This window comes from Chiloscyllium punctatum, chromosome 47 (genome assembly GCF_047496795.1).
Source record: "Chiloscyllium punctatum isolate Juve2018m chromosome 47, sChiPun1.3, whole genome shotgun sequence".
Classification (NCBI taxonomy): Eukaryota; Metazoa; Chordata; class Chondrichthyes; order Orectolobiformes; family Hemiscylliidae; genus Chiloscyllium; species Chiloscyllium punctatum.
Genome location: NC_092785.1, coordinates 16,278,117 through 16,293,894, shown reverse-complemented (window position 1 = coordinate 16,293,894; position 15,778 = coordinate 16,278,117). Strand labels below are relative to the sequence as shown.

The window sequence follows — 15,778 nt, the reverse complement described above, 5'->3', positions numbered from 1 at the left end:
CCAAGCAATATCTTCCCTATGTTGTAGGTTCCAGGGTTTAGACCTTTCATTAAGATCAGGGAAGGGAGTAAAAGAGGGGGAGGTGTGGCCTTGTTAGTTAAGGATAGTACAACGGTGGCTGAGAGAAGTTTTGATGCGGACTCGTCTACTGAGGTAGTATAGGCTGAGGTTAGAAACAGGAGAAGAGTGGTCACACTGCTGGAGTTTATTCTAGGCCTCAGCAGAGTTCCAGGGAGGTGGAGGAGAGGATCGGCAAAACTATTCAGTGTAGAAGTGAAAGGAACAGGGTGGTGATTATGGGGGACTTTAACTTCCCCAACATTGACTGGAAATGCTGTAACTCAAGTACGTTGGATGGATCCGTTTTTGTCCAATGTGTACAGGAGGGTTTCCTGACACAGGATGTCGAAGGGCTGACAAGAGGAGAGGCCACATTGGATCTGGTGCTTGGTAATGAACCAGGCCAGGTGTTTGGTTTAGTGGCAGATGAGCACTTTGGAGAGAGTGACCTTAATTCAGTTACGTTTAGTGATGGAAAAGGATAGGTATGTGCCACAGGGCAAGAGGTATAGATGGGGGAAGAGCAATTATAATGTGATTAGGCAAGACTTAGGATGCGTAGGTTGGGGGTAGAAAAATGCAGGGCGTGGGGACAATCGGAACATGGAGCTGGTTTAAGGAACAGACATTGCGTGTCCTTGATAAGTATGTCCCTGTCAGATAGGGAGGAATTGATAAGGGAAGGGAACCGTGGTTTACGAAAGAAATTGCATCTCTTGTTCAGCAGAAGAAGGAGGCTTATGTGACGTTGAGACGTGATGGTTCAGATGAGATGGAAAATTACAGATTAGCGAGGAAGGATTTAAAGAGAGAGTTAAGAGTAAAGAGAGGACACGAACAGTCTTTAGCAAATAGAATAAAGGAGAACCCTAAAGCTTTCTATAGGTATGTGAGGAATAAAAGGATGATTAGGGTAGGAATAGGGCAAGTGAAAGACAGAAGTGGGAAGTTGTGTGGACCCTGTGGAGATCGGAGAGGTGCTAAACAAACATTTCTCATCGGTTTTCACTCAGGAAAAGGAGAATATTGTAGAGGAGAAGAATGAGGTACGAGATATTCGACTAGAAAGGATCGAGGTTAGTTACCAACAGGTGTTATCAATTCTAGAAGGACTGAAAGTAGACAAGTCCCCTGGGCCGGATGGGATTTATCCAAGGATTCTCTGGGAAGCTAGGGAGAGGATAGCAGAGCTTTTTGCTTTGATATTTGAATCGTCATTGTCTACAGGTTTGGTCTCACAGGACTGGAGGGTTGCAAATGTTGTGCCCTTGTTCAAGTAGGGCAGTAGAGATGGCCTGGGAATTATAGACTAGTGAGCTTTACATCTGTTGTAGGAAAGGTTTTGGAAAGGATTATAAGAGATAAGATTTATAATCATCTAGCAAGCAACAATTTGATTTCAGGCAGTCCACATGGTTTTGTCAGGGGCAGGTCATGTCTCTCAAACCTTACTGGGTTTTTTGAAAAGGTGACCAAACATGGATGAGGGTAGGGCAGTTGACGTGGTGTACATGGACTTCAGTAAAGCCTTTGATAAGGTTCCACACCGTAGGCTGTTGGAGAAAATACCGAGGCATGGGATTGAGGTTGATTTAGCAGTTTGGATTAGGAACTGGCTTTCTGTAAGAAGGCAGCAAGTGGTGGTTGATGGAAAATATTCAGCCTGGAGTTTGGTTACTAGTGATGTGCCACAAGGATCTGTTTTGGGAGCACTGCTGTTTGTCATTTTTATAAATGACTTAGACGCAGGCATAGTTGGATGGATTAGTAAATTTGCAGATGACACTAAACTCAGTGGAGTAGTGGACAGTTTGGAAGAATGTTACAGGTTGCAGGGGGACTTGGATAAACTGCAGAATTGGGCTGAGAGGTGGCAAATGGAGTTCAATGCAGATAAGTGTGAGGTGGGAAGAATAACAGGAAGGCAGAGTACTGGGTCAATGGAAAGATTCTTGGTAGTGTGGATGTGCAGAGGGATCTTGGTGTCCATGTACATAGATCCCTGAAAGTTGCCACCCAGGTGGATAGTGCTGTTAAGAAGGCTGTTAAGAAGGTGTGTTAGGTTTCATTGGTAGAGGGATTGAATTCCGGAATCACAATATATTGCTGCAACTATATGAGACGCTCGTGCGGCCACACTTGGAATATTGTGTACAGTTCTGATCCCCATATTTCAGGAAGGATGTGGAAGCATTGGAAACGTGCAGAGGAGATTGACCAGGATGTTGCCTGGTCTGGAGGGAAGGTCTTATGAGGAAAGGCTGAGAGACTTGGGTCTGCCCTCATTGGAAAGAAGGCGGCTAAGAGGGGATTTGAGAGAGACATACAAGAAAGATGATCAGATGATTAGATATTGTAGACAGTGAAAGTCTTTTTTCCTAGGATGATGACCTCAGCTTGTACAAGGGGGCACAGCTACAAATTGAGGGGGGTGATAGATTTAAGACAGATGTCAGAGGCAGGTTCTTTACTCAGAGAGTGGTAAGGGCGTGGAATGCCCTGCTAACGTCGTCAACTCAGCCACATTAGGGAGATTTAAATAATCCTTGGATAAGCACATAGATGATGACGGGATCGTGGAGGGGGACGAGCTGAGAATAGTTCACAGGTCGGCGCAACATCGAGGGTCGAAGGGCCTGTTCTGCGCTGCATTGTTCTATGTTCTATGTCTAAGCACAGCTGTAATGCTATCCCTTATCAAAAACACCAGTCCCCCTCCTCTCTTGCCTCCCTTTCTCTCCTTCCTGTAGTATTTGTATCCTGGAACATTAAGCTGCCAGTCCTGCCCATCCCTGAGCCATGTTTCCGTAATTGCTATGATATCCCAGTCCCATGTTCCTAACCATCCCCTGAGTTCATCTGCCTTCCCTATTAGGCCCCTTGCATTGAAATAAATGCAGTTTAACTTATCAGACCTACCTTGTTCTCTGCTTTGCCCCTGCCTGCCCTGACTGTTTGACTCGCTTCTGTTCTCAGCTGTACCCGTCTCAGATTGATCTCTTTCCTCACGATCTCCCTGGGTCCCACCCCACCACCTTACAAGTTCAAATCCTTCTGAGCGGCTCTAGCAAATCTCCTTATTAGTCCCCTTCCGATTCAAGTGCAATCCGTCCCTCTTGTACAGGTCACTTCTGCCCCAGAAGAGATTCCAATGATCCAAAAATGTGAATCCTTCTCCCATACACCAGCTCCTCAGCCAGGCATTCATCTGCTCTATCCTCCTATTCCCACCCTCACTAGCTCGTAACACCGGGAGTCATAGAGATGTACAGCACGGAAACAGACCCTTCGGTCCAACCCGTCCATGCCGACCAGATTTCCCAACCCAATCTAGTCCCACCTGCCAGCATCCGGCCTATGTCCCTCCAACCCTTCCTGTTCATATACCCATCCCCAGGTATTACCACCCTCGAGGGCCTCATCTTTAACCTCCTGCCTAACTTCCTATATTCTCCCTTCAGAATCTCATTCTCCCTTCCTACATCATTAGAATCAATGTGTACAACGACCTCCTGCTGGTCCTTCTCCCCTTTGAGAACATTCTGCACCCTCTCTGAGACATCCTTGATCCTGACACCAGGGAAGCAACACACCATTTTGAACTCTTGCTGTCAACGCCCTTCCATCCAGATCTCCATCCAAACTTCCAATCTTGCAGTGGACCTTCCAGTTTCTCATCCATGAAGCAACTATCCATCCCCTCTAGCATTTCAGTCTTCTGCCTAATTCACCTTCCACAGGCCCCTCAGCCCAACCACCAATCATTTAATGAAGTCACATTGCGATACTCGCCAAATGGTTCACTCAATTTATTCAACGCTTTGAAGGACAACGCTCAACAGCACTCGAGAAACTATACCATCCAGGGACAAAACAGCACCCCGCTAGATTGGCACCACATCACCTCCCTCCCCCAGCGATGCTCAGTGACACCAGAGTGTACCATCTGCAGGATGCACTGCAAAGATTCACCAACAGGTCCTCAGGCAGCTCCTTCCAAACACCACGGGCACTTCCACCTGGAAGGTCAAGGGCAGCAGATACAAGGGAACACAACCCCCTTGTAAGTTCCCCTCACCATCCTGACTCACCCCGTCCTTCACTGTCGCTGGGTAAAATTCCTGGACTCTCATCCCTCAGGGACATTGTGGGACTGTAGCGGCTCAAGAAGGCAGCTCACCCCCACCTTCTGAAGGGTAACTGGGGACGGGGCAATAAATGCTAGCCCAGCCAGCCACACCCACATCCCACAAACGAATGAATATTAAAAATTATTACCAATCAGTAAACGACATGCTTAATGGTAAGGTCCTAGGGAGTGTTGCTGAACCTTGGAGTGCAGGTTTATAGCTCCTTGAAAGTGGAGTCACAGGTAGATAGGATAGTGAAGAAGGTGTTTGGTATGCTTTCCTTTATTGGTCAGAGTATTGAGTACAGGAGTTGGGAGGTCATGTTGCGGCTGTACAGGACATTGGTTAGGCCGCTGTTGGAATATTGTGTGCAATTCTGGTCTCCTTCCTATTGGAAACATGTTTTGAAACTTGAAAGAGTTCAGAAAAGATCTACAAGGATTGGAGGATTTGAGCTATCGGGAGAGGCTGAACAGGCTGGGGCTGTTTTCCCTGGAGTATCGGAGGCTGAGGGGTGACCTTATAGAGATTATGAAGGGCATGGAAAGGGTAAATAGACAAAGTCTTTTCCCTGGGGTAGGGGAGTCCAGAACTAGAGGGCATAGGTTTAGGGTGAGAGGGGAAAGATATAAAAGAGACCTAAGGGGCAATTTGTTCACTCAGAGGGTGGTACGTGTATGGAATGAGCTGCCAGAGGATGTGGTGGAGGCTGGTACAATTGCAACATTTAAGAGGCATTTGGATGGGTATATGAATAGGAAGGGTTTGGAGAGATATGGGCCAGGTGCTGGCAAATGGAACCAGAGATTAACATAGGATATCTGGTCAGCATGGGCGAGTTGGACTGAAGGGTCTATTTCCGTGCTGTACATCGCTAAGCCTCTATGCTTATTGCTCTAACTTGACATTCATCTTCTTCAGCAAAATGTCATTCATTCAAACTATTGTCCAATCATCCATCCTTTTCGTCATTAAACTGACCATTTCCCAGTCCATTTGTTCAACCATTCGCTTCCAGCTTCCAGTCAAAACGATCTATCCAATCACCTTTTTATCTGTTGACCCATTCATGACGTATCCCATCATGCCTTGAATCAATAGCCAATCCACACAAACCTCTCATTTTCGAGTATTTTTCTCCATCCATTCTATTCTCAATCTACAAACCTGATCCAAGTTTTATTGGTGTCGCTGAGGTTTCTTGTGGGTTACTGTGTCTACATCTGGGCCCCCTGTCACAGGGTGGATATTATCAGGCTGGAGAAAGTTCCGGTGAGATTTACCAGGATGTTGCTGGCTATGGAAGCTTTGGGTTATAGAGAAAGGCTGGGATAGGCTCGGACTTCATTTTCATTGGAACACAGCAGGTCCAGAGGCAACATTTCAGAGGTTTATAACATCATGAGGGCTACAGATAGAGTTAATGGTCGATGTCTTTTCCCTCGAATGGGGGAGTTCAAGTTCAGGGAGCAAGGTGACAGGAGAGAGATTTTAAAAAGTCTTGAGGGGCAATTTTTTTTTTGCACAGACGGTATTTTGCATGTGGAGTATTTAGAAAATTTACAGTGTGGGAAAGGCCCTTCAGCCCAACAAGTCTCCAAAGAGTAACCCACCCAGACCCATTCTCCTTCCTACTCTGCATTTACCCCTGACTAATGCACCCTAGCCTACACCACCCTGAACACTATGGGCAATTCACCTGACCTACACATCTTTGGATTGTGGGAGGAAACTGGTGAACAGCAACACAGACACAGAGAGAATGTGCAAACTCCCTGTAACAGACAATCACCTGAGGCAGGAATCGAACCTGGGTTCCTGGCTAACCAGTTGCAAAGTTTAAAAGACACTTAGGTCTGTACATGAAGAGGAAAGGTGTGGCGGGAGAGGAGTGGGTGGGTGGGACTTGTTGATAATGCGATTGTGGTTAGTTGGGCCGGAGGGTCTGTTTCCACGCTTATGACTCTGTTGACCTCTGTTGAACTTTAACTGTATCCGAATCTAGCATGAACTCCCGAATCCATCCACAGGATGAATTATCCAACCATTTATTCCTCCAGAAATTGCTCAGCCCACTGACCTGCACCTCAATGCACATCTGATCACCCTTTTATTCACCTGTTCTATCCATCCTTTGGCTGGTCATCTCTTCAATTGAGATCAATCAACTCTTCCTCCATTGATTTGTATCTCCACACGAACTGCTTAGGAATTGAGACAGTGGGTTTGGATTGGCTGAGGCTTGGAGGGCCGAAGGGCCTGTCGCTGGTCTGTAAACTTTGTTTGTTCTTTGTTGTTCTCCCTCCCCCCACGCACCTCCCCGCACGCACCTAACACCGACATCTGCCCACCCACTGAGCCAACCCTTAGAGAAACAAACCACTTCCCTGTCCACCAAAGTGAGTTACTGGAAATAGTGCCAGATGGACAACAGCCTGTCAGTCAGAATGTCCCCCTGGCGTGTTAGATGGATGTGTGAATGAATGAAAGGACATTTGGATTGAAGACTGAGGAGAGAAGAGAGAAGTGGATGCATGGACGGGTTAAATGGTCAATGGTTAGATACCGAGTTATCGATAAATCTCAATGGAGAAGTGTGTCGGTGAATTCTTGGCCAAGTCAGTGAAAGATATGCCCTCTGATTGGTTGGGTGTTTGGAAGTGTATCTCATAGCAAGTTGTTGGAATTATGGAGAACTTTGAATCTTTGAATCATAGATACACACAGCACGGAAACAGACTCTTGGGTCCAACCGGTCCATGCCAACCAGGTATCCCAACCCCAATCTAGTCCCATCTGTCAGCACTTGGCCCATGTCCTCCTTAACCCTTCCTATTCATATACCCATCCAGATGCCTTTTAAATATCATCATTGTACCAGCCTCCACGATAGAGTCATAGAGTCATAGAGATGTACAGCACGGAAACAGACCCTTCGGTTCAACTCGTCCATGCCGACCAGATATCCCAACCCAATCTCGTCCCATTTGCCAGCACCCAGCCCATATCCCTCCAAACCCTTCCTATTGATATACCCATCCAAATTCCTCTTAAATGTTGTAATTGTACCAGCCTCCACCACTTCCTCTGGCAGCTCATTCCATACACGTACCACCCTCTGTGTGAAAAGGTTGCCCCTTAGGTCCCTTTTATATCTTTCCCCTCTCACCCTAAACCTATGCCCTCCAGTTCTGGACTCCCCGACCCCAGGAAAAAGATTTTGTAAACCTCTACAAGGTCACCCCTCAGCCTCCCGACACTCCAGGGAAAACGGTCCCAGCCTGTTCAGCCTCTCCCTGTAGCTCAAACCCTCCAACCCTTGTCAATCTTTTCTGGACCCTTTCGAGTTTCACAACATCCTTCATGTAGCAGAGAGATCAGAATTGCACGCGATATTCCAAAAGTGGCCTCACCAATGTCCTGTACAGCTGCAACATGACCTCCAAATTCCTGCACTTAACGCACCGACCAATAAAGGTCAGTGGCACGATCTCCCATGGCCTGGCAGTTTGAGCATAGCAGCAGAGTGTCCTGTCTGTCCCTCAGTCACCACCTCCAGAAGCAGATATTAGCAGAAAAAACACCACAAAAAAATTTCAGGGCTCTGTCTGAAACATGAAATATTAGCTCTGAGCCCCAGTCCCCACAACTGCTCCAGCCCTGAAGAGCATGAAACAGCAATTTCTGCCTTCTATTCAGATTTCCAGTTCTGAACCATTCTCCCCTCCGTACGTGATACCTCACCCTGACTGCACTGTAACAGTGCGGATTGTGGGAGCTTACTGTGCATGATTCATAAGCTGAGGAACATCTCAATCGCAACGAAACACTTGGAGGCAGTATGAAAAGCACCGTATCAGTACAAATCATTCTTCCTGTCTGGGAATTAAACCTTTGAAGGTTCACTCTGTCACCTTGGAACAAATTTGGGTCAAATAAATGGAAGAATGTTGCTTTGGAAAGGGTAGCATGAAGCATTCCTGGGGTTAGGAGTTGGTGAATGTAGTAGGCCCGAAGTGAATATGAGGACAGTCCGATCTCTCTCATTTGAGCTTTAAAAGTTCATTTTTTTCGATTTTATTAAACAAATGGACTTTACACATTCGGACTGTTGTGTCGATTTACACCCAGATACTGTTTTTGACATAGATTTTCAGTTAAATCTGTCCATTTTTTACTGTATATTACTGCACTTGGCCTTTTTCTCTGTGAAAGTTGTTTTTCTCTTTGCTGTTCAGACAATGAGGTGATGCACTCCCAGGTGGCATTGCCTCTCTCTCGGGTTCCCACTGACTCCTGTCAACAACTTTCTCCGCCTGCCAGATGGGTCCCTCGCAGTTCCCGCTGACGCAAATCTCGTCAGGATCACCTCGAGCGGAACAAATCGGGCCTGGGAACGGGAGTTAACCAGGTAAAGGCCAGAGCGCTGCCACTTTCACAGCGTGGGAATGATTTCCAATGTCTACAATCACTCAGCACTGCCCTGGGGTGGTGACTCTCCAACTGCACCCCTCCCCCACTGCTACCATCCAAAAGGACAAGGGCAGAAGGTAGGGGAGGGGGGAGAGAGGAGGGGGGGGGAAGCACCAGCCCCTGTACCTTCCCCTCCAAACCCCGTCCCTGTTCATTGGGAATATGTCTCTGATCCTCCAGTGGAACAGCCTGGGGCCTAACCCAGAGCATCCTGGTTAACACTCAGTCTCTGTCCATCTCAACACCACCGTGTTATTGAAACGCAGACTCTCCCCATCCTGACTCTAGCCTTGATGAAGGGCCTTTGCCCAAAACGTTGATTTTCCTGCTCCTTGGATGCTGCCTTGACCTGCTGTGCTTTTCCAGCACCACTCTAATCTAGACCCCAATATTAATACCGAGGGGATATCCATCAATACACGATTCCCACGTTAGGGGCACAAGTGTTATTTGCCACAGTACTCACCCACCCTTCATATCAGATTATAACCAGCCGAATGCTGATAGAGAGATTAATACATCGCGCATCACAATATACCTAGACCCTCTGTATCTCAACGCACATTCTTCTTAACAATGAGGCCGATCTGTAGATGAATGACCCCCCCAATAATACCGAGATCCTGTTCTTTCCATTACTATTCCCTGTTCATGCCTGAACCGAACTCTCGGATTCCCCTAAAACAGAGCATTCAGTGACAGTGAGGGATAATCTAATCACCGCCCCTTGACATTCAGTGGCATCACCCTCAACGATGACCAACATCCTGGGGGTTCCCATTGACCGGAAACTCAACTGGACTGACCACATAAACACAAGAGCAGGTCAGAGGCTGGGAATCCTGCGGAGAGTAACTCCCCTCCTGACTCCCCAAAGCCTGTCCCACCATCTGCAAGGTACAAGGCAGGAGGGTGAGGGAATAGTCCCCTGGATGGGGGGCAGCTCCAACAACACTATCCAGGGACAAAGCGTCCCCCGCTTGATTGGCACCACGTCCACAAGCATCCCGTCGCTCCCTCCCCCCGCCCCACTGACGCTTAGTACAAGATGCACTGCGGGAATTCACCAAAGATCCTCAGACAGTGCCTTCCAACCCCACGACCACTTCCATCTGGAAGGAGCAGGGCAGCAGATACATGGGGGGACACCACCCTCCCTGCAAGTTCACCTCCGAGCTCCTCACTTGGAAATCTATCGCCGTTCCTTCCGAGGTCAGAATCCTGGAGTTCCCTCCCTCAGGGACATTGCGGGTCTACCTTACAGCGCATGGACTGCAGCAGTTCAAGAAGGCAGCTCAGCCCCACCTTCTCAAGGGGGTCAACTAAGGATGGGGGCAATAACTGGTGGGCCCAGCCAATGATGCCAATGTCCCACAAAACAATGAAGGACTCAACACCTCCCCCAAAAGGAATAGCCTAGGATTCTGGATTGCTCGTCTCGAGACACTACCACTGCTTAACTATCCCATTAATATCCCAGATGCTTTCTATGCGCATGTTAGCGGCTATACTAATGCAGACCTTATTCACTAGTTCATTCACAACAGCAAGGCATTTAGAGCACTTCAATGCTCCTTAATGTTGAGGTCACAACCACTTATTTGACAGTTACATTTGGATGGAAACTTTTCCATTTGTTATTCGAGTATCTGAGCGGTCAGCGTTCAGGGTCAGGGGAGATTGATAGTGGATATTTTTCACCTCTTTGCTGGGTTGGAGGGTTTGAGCTACAGGGAGAGGCTGAACAGGCTGGGGCTGTTTTCCCAGGAGCGTCGGAGGCTGAGGGGTGACCTTAGAGAGGTTTACAAAATCACGAGAGGCGTGGATAGGGTAAACAGTCATTTTCCTTAGTGGGATAGTCCAGACCGAGATGGGCATAAGTTCAGGGTGAGAGGGGAAAAGGACCTAAGGGGCAACTTTTTCACTCAGAGGGTGGGACGTGTATGGAATGAGCTGCCAGAGGAAGTGGTGGAGGCTGGTACAATTGCAACATTTAAGAGGCATCTGGATTGGAAGATTGTACAGGGATATGGACCAAGTCAGTATGGACGAGTTGGACTGAAGGGTCTTTTTCTGTGCTGTGCAACTCAATGAGCTGCTGTATCCCAAGTTCTGAGGCAAATATATCAGTGCAAGGGGCAGATGTGCAAATGATAGATGAGAAGAGAGTCCCTGCAGTGCAGATGGAGACCATTCAGCCCAATGAGAATGAACTGACGCATCCAAACAACATCCCATTAAGAACCAAAAACTCGCCCCAATCCCTGCATTCCCCATGGCCAATCCGCTCTAACCTACACCTCCCTGGGCACTATGGGACAATGTAGTACGGCCAATCCACCCTAACCTGCACATCCCTGGGCACCATGGGACAATTTAGCACGGCCAACCCACCCTAACCTGCACAACCCTGGACACTATGGGACAATTTAGCATGGCCAATCCACCCTAACCTGCACATCCCTGGGCACTATGGGACAATTTACCATGGCCAACCCACCCTAACCTGCACAACCCTGGACACTATGGGACAATTTAGCATGGCCAATTCACCATAACCTGCACATCCCTGGGCAGTACGGGACAATTTAGCATGGCCAATACACCCTAACCTGCACATCTCTGGGAACTATGGGACAATTTAGCATGGCCAATCCACCCTAACCTGCACATTCCTGGGCACGATGGGACAATTTCCCATGGTCAATCCACCCTAACCTGCACATCCCTCGGCACGATGGAACAAGATAGCATGGCCAATCCGTCCTAACTCGCACGTCTCTGGGCACTATGGGACAATTCCCCACAGCCAATCCACCTTAACCTGCACAACCGTGGACACAATGGGACAATTCCCCACGGGCAACTCACCCTAACCTACACATCCCTGGGCACTATGGGACAATTTATCACAGCCAATCCCCCTAACCTGCACATATCTGGGCACTATGGGACAATTTAGCACGGCCAACCCACCCTAAACTGCACATCCCAGGGCACTATGGAACAAGATAGCATGGCCAATCTGTCCTAACACGCACATCTCTGGGCACGATGGGACAATTCCCCACGGCCAATCCACCTTAACCTGCACAACCGTGGACACAATGGGACAATTTAGCATGGCCAACCCACCCTAACCTGCACATCCCTGGGCACTAGGGGACGATTTAGCATGGCCCACCCACCCGAACCCGCACATCTCTAGGCACTATGGGACAATTTAGCATGGCCAATCCACCCTAACCTACACACCCCTGGGCACTATGGGACAATTTAGCATGGCCAACCCGCCCGAACCTGCACATCTGTGAGCACTATGGGACAATTTAGGATGGCTAATCCACCCTAACCTGCACATCCCTGGGCACTATGGGACAATTTAGCATGGCCAATCGACCCTAACCTACACATCCCTGGGCACTGTTGGACAATTAAGCATGACCAATCCACTCTAACCTGCACATCCCTGGACACTGAGGAACAGTTTAGCACGGCCAATCCACCCTAACCTGCACATCACTGGGCACTATGGGACAATTTAGCATGGCCAATTCACCCTAACCTGCACCTCCCAGGGAACTATGGGATAATTAAGCATGGCCAATCCACCCGAACCTGCACATCCCTGGGCACGATGGGACAATTTAGCACAACCAATCCACCCTAACCTGCACAACCCTGGGCACTATGGGACAATTTAGCATGGCCAATCCACCCTAACCTGCACATCCCTGGGCACTATGGGACAATATAGCATGGCCAATCCACCCTAACCTACACATCCCTGGGCACTGTGGGACAATTTAGCATGGCCACTCCACCCTAACCTGCACATCCCTGGGCACTATGGGACAATTTCGCATGGCCAATCCACCCTAACCTGCACATCCGAGGACACTATGGGACAGTTCAGCATCTTTTGCCCGAAACGTCGATTCGGATGCTGCCTGTGCTCTTCCAGCACCACGAATCCACAATCTGGTTTCCAGCATCTGCAGTCATTGTTTTTACCACAGTTTAGCATGGCCAATCCACCCTAACCTGCACATCCCTGGACACTATGGGACAATTTGGCATGGCCAACCCACCCTAACCTGCACATCCCTGGATACTATGGGACAACTTAACATGGCCAATCCATCCTAACCTGCACATCCCTGGGCACTATGGGACAAATTAGCACAGCCAATCCACCCTAACCTGCACATCCCTGGACACTATGGGACAATTTAGCATGGCCAATGCACCCTAACCTGCACATCCCTGGACACTATGGGACAACTTAACATGGCCAATCCATCCTAACCTGCACATCCCTGGGCACTATGGGACAATTTCGCACGGCCAATCCACCCTAACCTGCACATCCGTGGGCACTATGGGACAATTTAGCATGACCAATCCACCCTAACCTGCACATCCGTGGGCACTATGGGACAATTTAGCATGACCAATCCACCCTAACCTGCACATCACTGGGCACAATGGGACGATTTAGCATGGCCCACCCACCCTAACCCGCACATCCCTGGACACTATGGGACAATTTAGTATCGCCAATCCACCCTAACCTACACATCCCTGGACATTATGGGACAATTTAGCATGGCCAATCCACCCTAACCTGCACATCCCTGGGCACGATGGGACAATTTAGCATGGCCAATCCACCCTAACCTGCACATCCCTGGGCACGATGGGACAATTTAGCATGGCCAATCCACCCTAACCTGCACATCCCTGGGCACGATGGGACAATTTAGCATGGCCAATCCACCCTAACCTGCACATCCCTGGGCACGATGGGACAATTTAGCATGGCCAATCCACCCGAACCTACACATCCCTAGGCACTATGGGAAAATTGAGCATGGCTAATCCACACTAAACGCACATCGCTGGGTACTCTGGGACAATTCCCCATGGGCGACCTACACGAACATACACATCCCTGGGCACTATGGGACAATTTATCATGGCCAATCCACCCTAACCTGCACATCCCTGGACACTATGAGACAATTTAGCATGGCCAACCCACCCTAACCTGCACATTCCTGGGCACTATGGGAAAATTTAAAATGGCCAATCCACCCTAACCTGCATATCCCTGGGCACCATGGGACAATATAGCATGGCCAATCCGCCCTAACCGACACATCCCTGGGCACTATAGGACAATTTAGCATGGCCAATCCACCCTAAACTGCACATCCCTGGGCACTATGGGACAATATAGCATGGACAATCCACCCTAACCTACACATCCCTGGGCATTGTGGGACAATTAAGCATGGTCAATCCACCCTAACGTGCACATCCCTGGGCACTATGGGACAATTTAGCATGGCCAATCCACCCTAACCTGCACATCCGAGGACACTATGGTACAGTTCAGCATCTTTTGCCCGAAACGTCGATTCGGATGCTGCCTGAACTGCTGTGCTCTTCCAGCACCACGAATCCAGAATCTGGTTTCCAGCATCTGCAGTCATTGTTTTTACCACAGTTTAGTATGGCCAATGCACCCTAACCTGCACATCCCTGGACACTATGGGACAATTTAGCATGGTCAATCCACCCTAACCTGTACATCCCTGGGCACTATGGGACAGTTTAGCATGGCCAATGCACCCTAACCTGCATATCCCTGGGCACTATGGGACAATTTCGCATGGCCAATCCACCCTAACCTGGACATACCTGGACACTGTGGGACAACTTAACATGGACAATCCATCCTAACCTGCACATCCCTGGACACTATGGGACAATTTAGCATGGTCAATCCACCCTAACCTGTACATACCTGGACACTGTGGGACAACTTAACATGGCCAATCCATCCTAACCTGTACATCCCTGGGCACTATGGGACAATTTAGCATGGCCAATGCACCCTAACCTGCACATCCCTGGACACTATGGGACAACTTAACATGGCCAATCCATCCGAACCTGTACATCCCTGGGCACTATGGGACAATTTAGCATGGCCACCACACCCTAACCTGCACATCTCTGGGCACTATGGGACAAATTAGCATGCCCAATCCACACGAGCCTGCACATCCCTGGGCACTATGGAACAATTTCCCATGGCCAATGCACCCTAAACTGCACATCCCTGGGCACTATGGGACAAATTAGCACAGCCAATCCATCCTAACCTGCACATCCTAGGGCACTATGGGACAACTTAGCATGGCCAATCCACCCTCTCCTGTACATCCCTGGACCCTGTGGGACAACTTAACATGGCCAATCAATCCTAACCTGCACCTCCCTGGGCAGTATAGGACAGTTTACATGGCCAATCCACCCTAACCTGTACATCCATGAGCACTATGGGACAATTTAACACGGCAATTCACCCTAACCTGGACATCTGTGGGCACTATGGGACAATTTAGCAGGGCCAACCCACCCTAACCTGCACATCCCTGGGCAGTATAGGACAGTTTAGCATGGCCAATCCACCCTAACCTGCACATCCCTGGGCACGATGGGATAATTTAGCATGGCCACCCCACACTAACCTGCACATCCCTGGACACTATGGGACAATTTAGTATCGCCAATCCACCCTAACCTACACATCTCTGGGCACTATGGGACAATTTAGCACGGCCAATCCAGCCTAACCTGTACATTCTTTACACTATGGGACAATTTAGCATGGCCAATCCACCCTAACCTGCACATCCCTGGGCACTATGGGACAATTTAGCAAGGCCAATCCACCCTAACCTACACATCCCTGGGCACTATAGGACAATTTAGCATGGCCAATCCACCCTAACCTACACATCCCTAGGCACTATGAGAAAATTTAGCATGGCCAATCCACACGAAACGCATATCGCTGGGTACTCTGGGACAATTCCCCATGGGCGACAAACACGAACGTACAAACCCTGGGCACTATGGGACAATTTATCATGGCCAATCCACCCTAACATGCACATCCCTTTACACTATGGGACAATTTAGCATGGCCAATCCACCCTAACCTACACATCCCTGGGCACTATGGGACAATTTATCATGGCCAATCCACCCTAACCTACACATCCCTGGGCACTATGGGACAATATAGCATGGCCAATCCA

At 48.8% G+C, this 15,778-nt stretch overlaps 1 long non-coding RNA gene across 1 annotated transcript in view; it reads left to right on the top strand.

Moving 5' to 3' along the window:
* Positions 1–15,778, top strand: part of LOC140468520 (uncharacterized) — a 74,131-nt gene that overhangs the window by 18,746 nt on the left and 39,607 nt on the right. The window contains exon 2 of the long non-coding RNA XR_011955673.1: positions 8,429–8,601. This is a non-coding gene — a long non-coding RNA (uncharacterized lncRNA). The remainder of the gene's footprint in view (positions 1–8,428; positions 8,602–15,778) is intronic.